Genomic DNA, 12,810 nt, shown 5'->3' on the forward strand with positions numbered 1-12,810 from the left:
TTCAGAGTGGTGAGTGTGTGTGTGTGTGTGTGTGTGTGTGTGTGTGTGTGTGTGTGTGTTGCTATTGTTTTTGATTCAGAGTATATGCAGCTGTGTGACAGAGGGTCAGTTCACAAGAAGTATATATGGCCCTGGAAGAAGAACTTGGTTGTCAGTATTTTCCATTTTAAAACACCTGCAAAACTTTTAATTCTCTGGGAGAAAAAGTGCAGTGTCTCATCTTAAATGTTAAGAAAAGTAAAATATGTAACTGGGTATGGTGGTACGTGTCTGTAATCTCAGTACTTGGGATTCTGAGAGAGAAGGATCACAGGTTTGAGGCTAGGGTCAGCAACATAGTAAGATCCTGTTTCAAAACAAAAAATATAAAGGGCTGGGAATAGCTCAGAGGTAGAATGTTCCTAGGTTTAATTCCCAATAAAACACACACACACACACACACACACACACACACACACACACACACACGGAGAGAAGAAAAAAAGAAGAAAAAGTAAACATATTTAGAAAAATTTTATTTTCTATTGAAATATATCCTAGTTTGCTTTCATGAGTTTTAGGAGTAATGCAATCCTCTTACAATATTTTATTTTACCAGAATATTCTAGACCTTGAAGGATGTAATTATCTACAGTTTGGTTAGTGGTGGCATCCATCCCATACAGACATTGAGCTCTTAGAGACAGAATAAAGTCAAGAGATCCAAGTAAACCCTCCAATTTTACAGATGAGAAATTAAAAACCAAATGATTATCTGATTTAAACATTAGTATACATCAGAATTAGCCAGTGTCTTGATGCTATTTTGAACATATCCTTGAGATTTTAGTTTGTAATATATCACTACATATTACTAACTCTATCTTTCTATTAGTTACAGTTAGGACCATATAATTTTATGAGCTACTAAGAATCACGGGGAATTCTCGAGTAATAAACACAGGTTTGTATACATAGGACAATAGTGGTATATATTGAGAACCACTAAATTCTTCATATCTGTTTACAAAAGCACATCCTATAATGCTTGGTACAAAGTAAATACTTAGTAAATATTCATTTAAAAAATTTTCTTTCTACTTCTTATTATTAAATACCCATACTCTCAGCATTCAGGATGACTAAGAGAAACTGGCTGATGCTTTTATACTATTTTGGAATACTATTTTACTCTTCTTCTTTTTTATTTTTTATTTTATTTAGTTATTTATTTATTGCAGGTCTGGGGGTGGAACCCAGGGCATTTGACCTCTGAGCCACACCCCCTTCCCTATTTTTACTTTTATTTTGAAACAGGGTCTCACTGAGTTGCGGAGAGCCTCACTAAGTAGCTGAGGCTATCTGCGAACCGGGATCCTCCGGTTTCAGCCTCCAGAATGCTGGAATTGCAAGCGTGCGCCACCACGCCCGGCTCTTGTTCTTTTTAAAATATTTATATTTGTGCATTGTCGTCTCACGTCAAAGTGCAGTTTTTAAACCTAGCAAGGTGGCGCACGCTTGTAATCCCAGCATTTGGTAATCGGAGACAGGAGCATTTCAGGTTCATGGACAGCCTCAGCTACTTAGTGAGGCCCTTTCCAACTCAATGAGATGCTGTTTCAAAATAAAGAATAAAAAATAGGGCTGGGGGTACAGCTCAGAGGTAGAATGCCCTGGGTTCTATCCCTAGTACTGCAAAAAAAAAAAAAAAAAAAAAAAAAGTTTGTAGTTATGGTGACATACATATATGCACACAGCACTTGGTGGGCTTTCTCCTGGCTCCCTCCCCACTCCTCCTCTCCCCCAGACAAGATACTGAGATTGGCATTGATATTCTCATATAAGTACAGAATGTCAGTGGAAGTGATTTCCTCATTAATTCTCCCTTTACCCCCAGACCATTCTCCTCGCCAAAGTCAATGGCTTTTAGCTTTTCATGCATAAGTAGTTTTGCCTGTTTATTTTGAAATGAGGAATTTAAGACTAACCCAAGAAAAGGGAAACTTTATTTGTAAACTAACAGATAATAATTTTTTTTTTTTTTTTTTTTTTTTTTTTTTTGCTGGTCTGGGGATGGAAACCAGGGGCATTTGACCTCCGAGCTACACCCCTGCCTTATTTTTTATTCTTTATTTAAAAACCGGGTCTCACTGAGTTGCAGAGGGCCTCACTAAGTAGCTGAGGCTGTCCGCGAACCGTGATTCTCCAGGTCTCAGCCTCCCAAATGCTGGGAACAAGCATGCGCCATCACGCCTGGAGATAATAAATATTTTACACTTTGTGAGCAATAGTTTGTTGTATAGCTGTATATTAGCGCGCACGTGCGTGCTATTTTTCAAATAGCAGAGTGAGAGCCCAACATTTATTCTATGAGCAAAGTAAGGTAGACAATACACCAACACATAATTTTATGGTATATTTCTGGAGCCAACCTTTAGCAAAAAGATTCTGGTGATTTCAAGATTAGAAAAAAAATAAGCTGGGTGTGGTGGTGCACTCTTGTAATCAGTATTTGGGAGGCTGAGACAGGAGGATCGTGGAGGTTTGAAGCCAGCCTCAACTACTTAGTGAGACCCCATTTTTAAATGCTTTAAATATAAAAAGTATGTCTCAGAGTGTATCCTGGAGGTAGTAAGCCCCTGGGTACATTCCCAGTAACACACACACACATAACACACATACACACACACACACACACACACACACACACACTAGAAAAAATACTAAAATCAACCATCTTAATTATTTCTTGCTAGTCATATGCCAAAATTTGACTTTCTTATAATTTGATTTTAACCAACAATTTTTCAGCAACTGAAATTTATCTTAACTTGTAATTCATAGTCTTTGACTTTTACCTAATAGTTTTTCAAGTGAGTAGTATAGATTTAAAAATGAATGAGCACATACTGTGTCTTTACTGCTGACTTCTAATAGCATTAAAAATGAGGCCGGGCGTGGTGGCGCACGCTTGTAATCCCCGCGCTTGGGAGGCGGAGACAGGAGGATCGCGCAGGTTCGAAGCCAGCCGCGCGCGCTGGCTTAGGAGACCCTGTTTCCAAATAAAAATATAAAAAATAGGTCTGGGAGTGTAGCCCGGAGGTAGAAGGGCTTCCAGGAACCCCAGTACCACCAAAAAAAAAAAAAAAAAATGAAAACTACCAAATTTAATATTGTATATGAGAAGAGAGTAGGGCGAGACCCATAAGGAAATACATAAGTGCTGTGTGCATGTATGTTCCTATCACCTCATTATGAGAGTTACAATGCATTATGAATAAAATAAATAAATATTATGTTTAAATTAAGAGTTAACTATGATATTCTTCTAAAAAATAAAGAAGCCATTTTCTCAAAATCAAGTTTTATTTGACTGAAGTTTGCTAGTAATGACACTTAAAATTATTTGAATTATATGTATTTTTCCTGTGAATTTATGGCATTATTCTTAAAACAATAACAGCACATTCTCTGGAGCAAAGGACTGAGAGGTCTTGCATATTCATGGCTCATTCCAACAGCTGGAGATCAGTAGATCATGTCTCCATATATCCGGAAGTTCATGTACAGACACCATTTTGAGAGATAGGAGCCAGATCCTTAGGTGTGGGAAAGCCTGTGATGGAGAGCACTGTGGAGCTGCTGTTTCAAATATCTCTTAGTCATATCTAAAATTAGAAGCAAATCATTAAATAACAAGTACCATGCATCATAGAAATAGCTGGATCATTGTGTTAAAGACATTGGCTAATTCTCTAACTTAACTATTTGATGAAGAGAGGGACGCCCTGAGTCAGCTGATGAGGCACAGGCATGGGCATACTAAGACTGTTATGTGAAGTTCAGGGAGAGGGGAAAAGCCCCAGGACTCTCAGCCACAACCCACAGCCAGAGCAGTATCAATAGAATCTGCTGATGGAATCATAACACACGAATCAGAGGCACAATCTTAGAAGTGTGTTAGCGAGTCACACAGCCTACTAATGTTTCTCATAGGAATTGCTAATTCCTGTGACTAACATTGGGACTTTTAAAATGACATTGCAAATGAAAGAAACTATTTTCTAAAATATGAAATTAAAAAATCGTTAAACTAGGTCAACACATTTTCTTGCTTGCCTTGTAAGACAAAACATTAAAAACTACTTTTAGGAAATCAGAAGAGAGATAGGAACCCTGGCAATTTGGGGAAGAACCCAGGGACCATGAAGGTCTGTTGAATGACCGAGGAGGATGGAGAAAGTGTGTAATACTTGAAGGGCTTGAAGACTGGATTTTACCATTGGCACAGGCAGTCACCTGTGCCCATCCCAACTTTCAGTTTCCACCATGTTTTGTGTTCAATATAAACATAACCATTGCCAGGTGTGGTGACACATACTTGTAATCCCATTATTTGGGAGGCTGAGACAGGAGAATCTTGTTTCTCGGACAGCCTCAGCTTATGAGGTCCTTTGCTACTGAGTGAAACCTGTTTCAAAATAAAGAGTAAAAAATAGGGTTGGGAGTATAGCTCAGAGGTAGAATGCCCCTGTGTTCCATAGTACCACAAAACAGCAGCAGCAACAACAAAAATAACCATAGATTGGTACCTCACATGTTGACTCCTGGCAACAATATCTAGTTTTTTTAAACCAAGAATGGATTATGATTCTCCTATTAAAAGTATCCCAGCCAGAGTCAGGCATGAGATGGATGGAACCTTTAAAATGAAAGATTCTGGAGAAAGGTGGGCTCCCAATCCAGTATGACTGGTGTCCTTATGAACAGGACAAAAAGGTGTCCTTTTTCCACAAAAAGCATACATATAACCTTTGACTATTTGCTGCCACTCAAGGCACCTGTGTTCTGTCATCATAGGTTTGCTTATAAATACTGCTAAATACTCTCCTTACCACCTTCTTTATCTGTAAAACTTGGATGCATCTTCCAGACACTCCATGAAGCTTTCTATGATCCTCCTAAGCAGAAGTCTCCCTGAACTGCCTCTCCCATTGTGTTGACCTGATGCTTCTATGATCACCACAAAATCTGATGTCAGAGCTGAGAGTTTGTCTTCTCTATTTAATTGTAAGATCCCTCAGAGCATGGAATGAATTATAGTCACCATTATAATCCTTTGTGTATCAAAACAATGTACAAAAGTATGAATTAATATGTACTGGTAGTTGGGCATGGTGGTGCAGGCCTTTAATCATAGTACTTGGGAGGCTGAGACAGGAGAATCACCAATTCAAAGCCAGCCTCAGCAATTTAGTGAGGCTCTCCGCAACTTAGTGAGACTCTGTTTCAAAAATATAAAAATAAAATAGGTCTGGGGATATAGCTTAGAGACAGAATGCCCTAGGTTCAATCTTCAATAACAAAACAATTAAAAAACAAACAAACAACATGGTGACGCATGCTTGTAATCCTGCGCTTGGGAGGTGGAGACAGGAGGATCGTGCAGGTTCAAAGCCAGCCGCGCTGGCTTAAGAGACCCTGTTTCCAAATAAAATATAAAATAGGTCTGGGAGTGTAGCCCAGAGGTAGAAGGGTTCCATCCCCAATACCATCAAAAATAAATAAATAAACAAATAAATAAATAAATAAACTGGTTTAATTGAAAATGATCATTTTAATGTTAAAAAGAACCTTAGAGACATGGGGTTTGATATTTCTATTTTACAGAAGTAAAAACTGAGACCCGGAAAAGTTCAGTAAGTGGTCCACTCTGTGGCAAGACAAGACTAGGACACAAACGTTCATTTGGTCATTCTGCTATTTCCTCATACATGCAGTCATCATTATCGTGAAGCTCACAGTAGCAGTTCCAAAGTCAGAAGACTTAAGAAAAAATAAAATAGATGAGTTAGGAATATGTGGAGAGAAAGCTTTTTGAAGATATTTACACGTTGAGAAAATTTTCAAAAGTATTTGAGAAAACATTTTGAGCTTTATTGATTCCACAATGTTTGAGAAACAGCTTGTGGTATTTAGCATCCCCCGAAGGCATCTGGGTTCTCTCATGCCAACTTGGTAGCAGTGTGTTGAGAGATAAATAGGCGGAATTATTTGCCATAATTTTAAAAATAAATACAACAGAATAGCTTACACTGTTGGCTTAAAAACTTTTGGAATCATTTATTCTTCTAGCTGGATTTTTGTTAAGCAAAATGTCATAAGTGATTTCAAGTAGTCCATAAATCAAAATGGTCAGTTTCTTATAATGCTATCTGAGTAAACAAACTTTCTTTTGTGGCAAGAACAAGGTAATGTCGCCTCCTCCTCCATCATCATCTCCTCCTCCTCCTCCTCCTCCTCCTCCTCCTTCTTCATCATCATCTCCTCCTCCTCCTCCTCTCCTCCTCCTCTTCCTCTTCTTCCTCCTCCTCCTCTTCTTCTTTTCTTCTTCTTCTCCTCCTCCTTACCCTTCTCCTCTTCCTCCTTTTAATCCTCATTGTCATCATTGTCATTGTCCTCCTCCTCCTCTCTTCTGCTCTGCTCCTCCTCCTCCTCCTCTTCCTCTTCCTATTCTTATTCTTATTCTATTGAATGCCATACTTTCAGAAACATCTCCCTTTCTGCTTGGAATATAGCAAGGCAAATGAAAACCTGTAAAAGGTAATGGACTTACATTCTCACAGTGCTGTAATTCAGGAGGTCCCCAAGACCACCCGAGGTGTAATACTTCTCTAGTAGAGCTCACAGACTCCAGCAAAGCAGCTTTCTTACCTTATAATTTATTACAGGGAAAGCAAACAGATGAGAGTCAACGATAGAAAGGCACCTAGGGCAGGCCAAGTCCAGAAGAGACAGGTGAAGTGCAGTCACTAGTTATCTTCTGCCAGTGGAATTGTGCTGACAATGCTTATTTCTCTCAAGCAATGATGTGTGACAATATGCATGGAATACTGCCAACCAGGAAGCTCACTCAAGTCTCAGTGTCCAGGGCTTTTACTGGGGGGGGGGCAGTAATGTAGTCATAACTGACCACCCATGAAGTTGCCCTTACTTTCTGAAACCTCCAGAGGTTAAGCTGATACCACAAGACTCAAAGCCCCTAGCATAAATCATATTGTTAGCACAGCCTATGTGGCATGGCCCCAGGTAAACAAACATTCATCCAGCGGGGCATTCCAAGGGCTTAGAGGTTACCTCCCAGGAGCTTGGGGCAAGGGACAGACATTTCTTCTGTCAAGGTTAATGTTTTACTATACCAGTGTGTCACATGCATTTAAAATTTAAATTTCTAGGGATTAAAATTTTAAATTTGTTTTTTCTACCCTATGCCTGATGTTTCTAAACACAAACTAATCAAATGCTTTTGGTTTATGGTGCCCTTTTGTCTCTGTGCTTTTTCATGGAGCCCTTTAAGCCCAAAGAAATTTCTAATAGTAATTACATCCAAACAACGTACTAGTAGGTTGTGTAGTTCCTGAGGCCAGGCTGTGATTCCCTGAAGAATTGTATATATTCTATAGTGACCCTGTAAATGTGCTAAAGTTTTTTAGGGCACTTTGGCACACAATTTGGAAACTGCTATTGTATGTAATGTTTAATTCACGGTAGGATAGCATTTTTCTTTAAAAATGTTTGTTGGGATCTAAATATAAGCAGAATACTAGATATTGGGCTACCATATGTAGGTAATATTTTATCTCAAGTGTTGGTAGATGGTACAAAGTTAATCATAAAGAAAAATTTGGGAAGAAGATTAATTTTTTTTATTGAACAAATTGATAAATTCAACTTTCCAGAGCTTGACGTATGATTTGGTAGGCATTCAAGAAATGATCAAACTGCATTGTAACAAGAAAAGGAGGACTTGTTTACCCTCATTTGTTGGGAAAGTGCAAGTAGGTAAGTCTCTGGAACGAAACTGTCTCATTGAAAATAAAGTAAAGCCGGGCGTGGTGGCGCACGCTTGTAATCCCCGCACTTGGGAGGCGGAAACAGGAGGATCGCGCAGTTTCGAAGCCAGCCACGCGCGCTGGCTTAGGAGACTCTCTTTCCAAATAAAAATGTAAAAAATAGGTCTGGGAGTGTAGCCCGGAGGTAGAAGGGCTTCCAGGAACCCCAGTACCACCAAAAATAAATAAATAAATAAATAAATAAATAAATAAATAAAGTAAAAAGAAGTCTTTTCTCACTGTGTCCATCAGAACAGAAATAGAGAATTGGCATAATGGATTTATTTATTAATTTATTTTGTGGTACTGGGGATGGAACCCAGGGGCATTCTACCTCTGAGTTAGACACCCAGCCCTATTTTTATTCTTTATTTTGAAATGGGGTCTCACTGAGTTGCAAAGGGCCTCACTAAATAGTAGCTGAGACTGTGAACTGCAGTCCTCATGTCTCAGCCTCCCAAATGATGTGATTACAAGTATGCACCACCATGCCCAGCTGGCATATGGATTTAAAAGTATAACTATGGCCGGGCATGGTGGCGTGCACTTGTAATCCCAGCATTTGGGAGGCTGAGATTGGAGGATCACGGTTTGCAAACAGCCTCAGTTACTTAGTGAGGCCCTTTGCAACTCAGTGAGACCCCCATTTCCAAATAAAGAATAAAAAAATAGGGCTGGAGGTGCAGCGTGGAGGTAGAATGCCTCTGGGTTCCATCTCCAGTACCACCAAAAAATAAATAAATAAAAATAAAAAGTATTAACTATGGCTGAACTTAATTATTAGAACACTATTGTCATTAGAGGAGGTAAGAAAGAAATGAAAGAGTTGAAGAAGGGACACAGTCAGAACCCTGATCTCAGAAACAACCATAACATGTGTTAAATAGTAAATGGCCAGAAGGGGGTTGACAGTTAATAGCTGATTTCTCATTTTTATTTAAAAAAGTACTCATGGATTAAAATGTGTGACGTTATATGTTAAAAAAAAAAGTCTTAGAATGATTCAAGAAGTGGATTCTCTCCTGTCCACTCTATTGATGGGATTATAAACTGGTGTTAAATATCTATGATATTAAACCCTTCAAAGTGTTTCTACCTTTTCTGCAACAATTTAATTTTAGGATTTTATCCTATATCCTCCTAGGAATGTACATACAGGTTATGTTATATGCTAGTATATATTATATTATGGATATTATATATTTTGTTAAAATTATTAAAGGTCTATTTTAACACAGTGGAATTGGTTAAATAATTATGACATCATGAGATATATAGTAATATACAAACATACTAGTGGTATAAAAGTGTTCAAGATATATTACTATATAACAAAGGCAGAAATGCAGAAGAAACAGTATTATAATTTTATATATATTTAATACACAGAGATGCAAATACAAGGTAGAAACATACCAATTTTTTTATGGTGCTGAGGTTCCTGGAAACCCTTCTACCTCCAGGCTACATGCCAGACCTATTTTATATTTTTATTTGGAAACAGGGTCTCTTAAGCCAAGGCGGCTGCGCGATCCTCCTGTCTCCGCCTCCCAAGCGCGGGGATTACAAGCGTGCGCCACCACGCCCGGCAGCCAATGTCTTAAAGTGGTTTGAAGTTCTTCCCTCCGTAGCCTGCCTTCCTTCCCTCACCTATTTTTCTTCTCTTCCTCCTTCTTCTTGGTTTCTTCTGTTTTTCAATCATTTGGGCATCATTACTTTAAAATTTTAAACAAATTATACTGTTTTGTCACTTTAACTTTTCTCATGACTTTTACTATTTGGGTGTTTCTTAGGAATTGAGGTAGAGAGAAATCCAAGTTCTGTGCTCTTCTCTTTCCTACCTGATGACTTTTTCTTTCACATTCCAAGGTCTCTTCTTCCACAGATTAAGAGAGGAGAGAGTGGGAGAGGAGGACCAACATCCTCGGGAGCCTTTCAAAAGCAGGCCTGTAAAACTCTTCCACTCATTTGTTTCTCTTCAGCAATGGCATTTTTTTTTTCTTTGTGGTACCAGGGATGGAACCTAGGGACATTCTACCTCTGAGCTATACCTCCAGCCCTATTTTTTATTCTTTATTTTGAAACAAGGTCTCACTGAGTTGCCAAGGGCCTCACAAAGTAGCTGAGGCTGTCCCCGAACCAGGATCCTCCTGTCTCAGCCTCCGGAATGCTGGGATTGCAAGCATATGCCACCATGCCTGGCTAAGAATGGTATTTTTATTTATTTATTTATTTATTTATTTATTTATTTATTTATTTATTTTGGTGGTACTGGGGTTCCTGGAAGCCCTTTAACATCCGGGCTACACTCCCAGACCTTTTTTTTTTTTAATACTTTTTTTAAAATTTAGAAACAGGGTCTCCTAAGCCAGCGAGCGCGGCTGGCTTTGAACCTGCGTGATCCTCCTGTCTCCGCCTCCCAAGCGCGGGGATTACAAGTGTGCGCCATCACGCCCGGCTAAGAATGGCATTTTAAATTAAAACATTTCTTTTTACCTGTTTTGATAATTGAGGAACTGTTGGCAGACATATAAATAAGGCATTTTCCATATAATTGTTTCATGGTATTCAAATCTTATGTATTTTTCCCCGCAATAGTTAAGAAATCAATTTTAGCTTTAATGTGTGAAACTAAAACAGTTCATAGCTTCTCAGATATCACATAATATTTTTCCACTAAATCTTACTGTTTCACCTCAAGTACTGGGATTACAGGTATGTGGCACCATGCCTTGCTAGGTTTATTTTTAATTGGTTAATTAATATCTGGATAAAAAATTTTAAGGGGGCCCCCAAAACAAGCCAGATCTAAAGGCCAGGGTAGGAAAGATGGTACCAAATGCAGTTGCCTATGCCACTTCTAAAACTAACAGCTCCAGATCTAACATAGCCTTCTGATATCAGTCTGAAATTTAGAGAAGGTGAACAGTTTGCTGCAGATTAGGACATGTTGAGAGTTGCAGCTGGCAGGGGCAGAGCATTAGTGATGGTTGTTATGTTGGACCAACAGCTGCATACAGCCTGCCATCAAGTGAATAGTCTGAGTTTTGAAAACATCACGTCTGTGGTAGGTAGGTAAGTAGACATTTTGCTACAGTAGCTATATTTTCAATCGATTTTTAAAAAATATAAATTCCAATCAGCACAATCTATCCTGCTGTGTCATGCATTCAGGGAAAACCGATGTGTCAAACACCATTTTTTTGCCTTTTAACTCAGGTTTTAGGTTCCAAATTCAGGCATGTCTGGGTGTATGTGGAGGGTGGAGGTAGGGACCAACATTGTTCTGCTTCAGAAAAACCAGACAACTCCTACAGGGAAGAAGTCATGGTAGGGCAAAGGCTACAGTTTAAGCTGAAGACACGGGCAGCCTTCGGAAGTCCCAGCAGTGACTTATAGTTGGCTTACTGTCAAGGAAAGACACTGCCAGTGTTCTCCCTAAGGGACAGAGAACAAAATGGTAGATACGGTAGGATCGAGTTCTCAAAACACAAGTGGCAAATATGTGTGCGAGGGGCTCACAAGATGACAGGACTTTGAGCAGTTTCAGTCTTATGACACTGTGGGTATATATATATTCTTGCATCCATTATTGTTACTGTGTTCTTACTCTTAGCGGGTTGTCACCTGGAAAACAGATTATTTTTATATTTCTTTGGAAAGAGTGGGGGAGTAGTCATGAGATGGCATGAAATGAAAGGCACACACCAGTGGACATCTTGTCACTGCCTTTAAAACAATAAGCTCTAGGGGTATCATTCAGAGAAACACAGCAGTCACCAGGAAAACATTTGGCAAAGATGGAAAAAATAATACTTGAGAAGAATCATCAAAGCCATCTCTTCCAGGTACACTTGAGCATCAGACACACATTAGAATAACCCAATAGCAACTGCATGGTAGAAAGAAAAATTCTACACACTTCACAGTTCCTTCCTATTACATGAATGTGCAAATTGAATTCTTTCTCAAGATTAAAAAAAAAAAGTCAACGGTTGGTTTCTCAAAACTGTTTTCATTGGCTTTAGGGAACTAAAATACACCAGTGTCTGGGTGACTAATACTTCCTGTAAAATAAAGACAGATCAACACATAATTAAGTTCTGGCTCAAATATAATTGTTGTCTTGGAAACAGTTTTGGAGATGAACATGGTTATGTTAATGGAACGCTCCATGATTTCCACTAATGATCCAGTTTATTAATTAGGCCAGGCCATCTTACTGCCTTGTGATACCCATTTAAAAGCGGGGAAGGGGAGGAAGACAGCCAGGCCTGGTTCTTGGGAAGCTGCAACACCAGCTCTTGAGAGGCTGAGATGGGAGAGTCACAGGTTCGAGGCTGGCCTGGCTAACTTAGTGAAAACCTGTCTAAATATAAAGAGAGTAGAACTCTTAGTAACACAAACATAAGTGTGGGTGCGCACACACACACACACACACACACTCACAAAAATTTCTTGAGCGCGCATCAAGGAGTGGAAAAAGGAATAAACCAAAGACTTGTTATTTATCAGCCTTCATAAGGGTTCCGGTTGAAAGAGTGGTTTGAGTGTGCCTTCTGGATTATTTGTGGGTTTCAAGGATCCTTCCTGCCTCTCTAGGTAGAACACAGACTACATTTCCACGAATCCCCAGCACTGTCTTTGAACCCTCCCTCCTCACCCTCCCTCCTCAGCAGCCCTCCCCCCCCCAGCCCTCAGTAGTTTCTTAGGAAGTTCTACTTAGAGCGCGGCCCTCGGAGCCCGCCCGCGCCCCCGGCTTTGTGGCGGCCGAGTGTGAACTCCGGGCGCATCTCCGCTCCCAGATCACACCCACCCGGGTGTGCGCGCGCGTGTGCGCGTGTGGGGAGGTGTCCGCCCAGGGGGTGGGGTGAGGGCGGCGGGGAGGGCGCGAGGTGCGGCGCGCGGAGGGAGGTCGCCCGCTCGGGCCTCTCCCGGG

This window comes from Muscardinus avellanarius (assembly GCF_963383645.1).
Source record: "Muscardinus avellanarius genome assembly, chromosome: 8".
Taxonomy (NCBI): Eukaryota; Metazoa; Chordata; class Mammalia; order Rodentia; family Gliridae; genus Muscardinus; species Muscardinus avellanarius.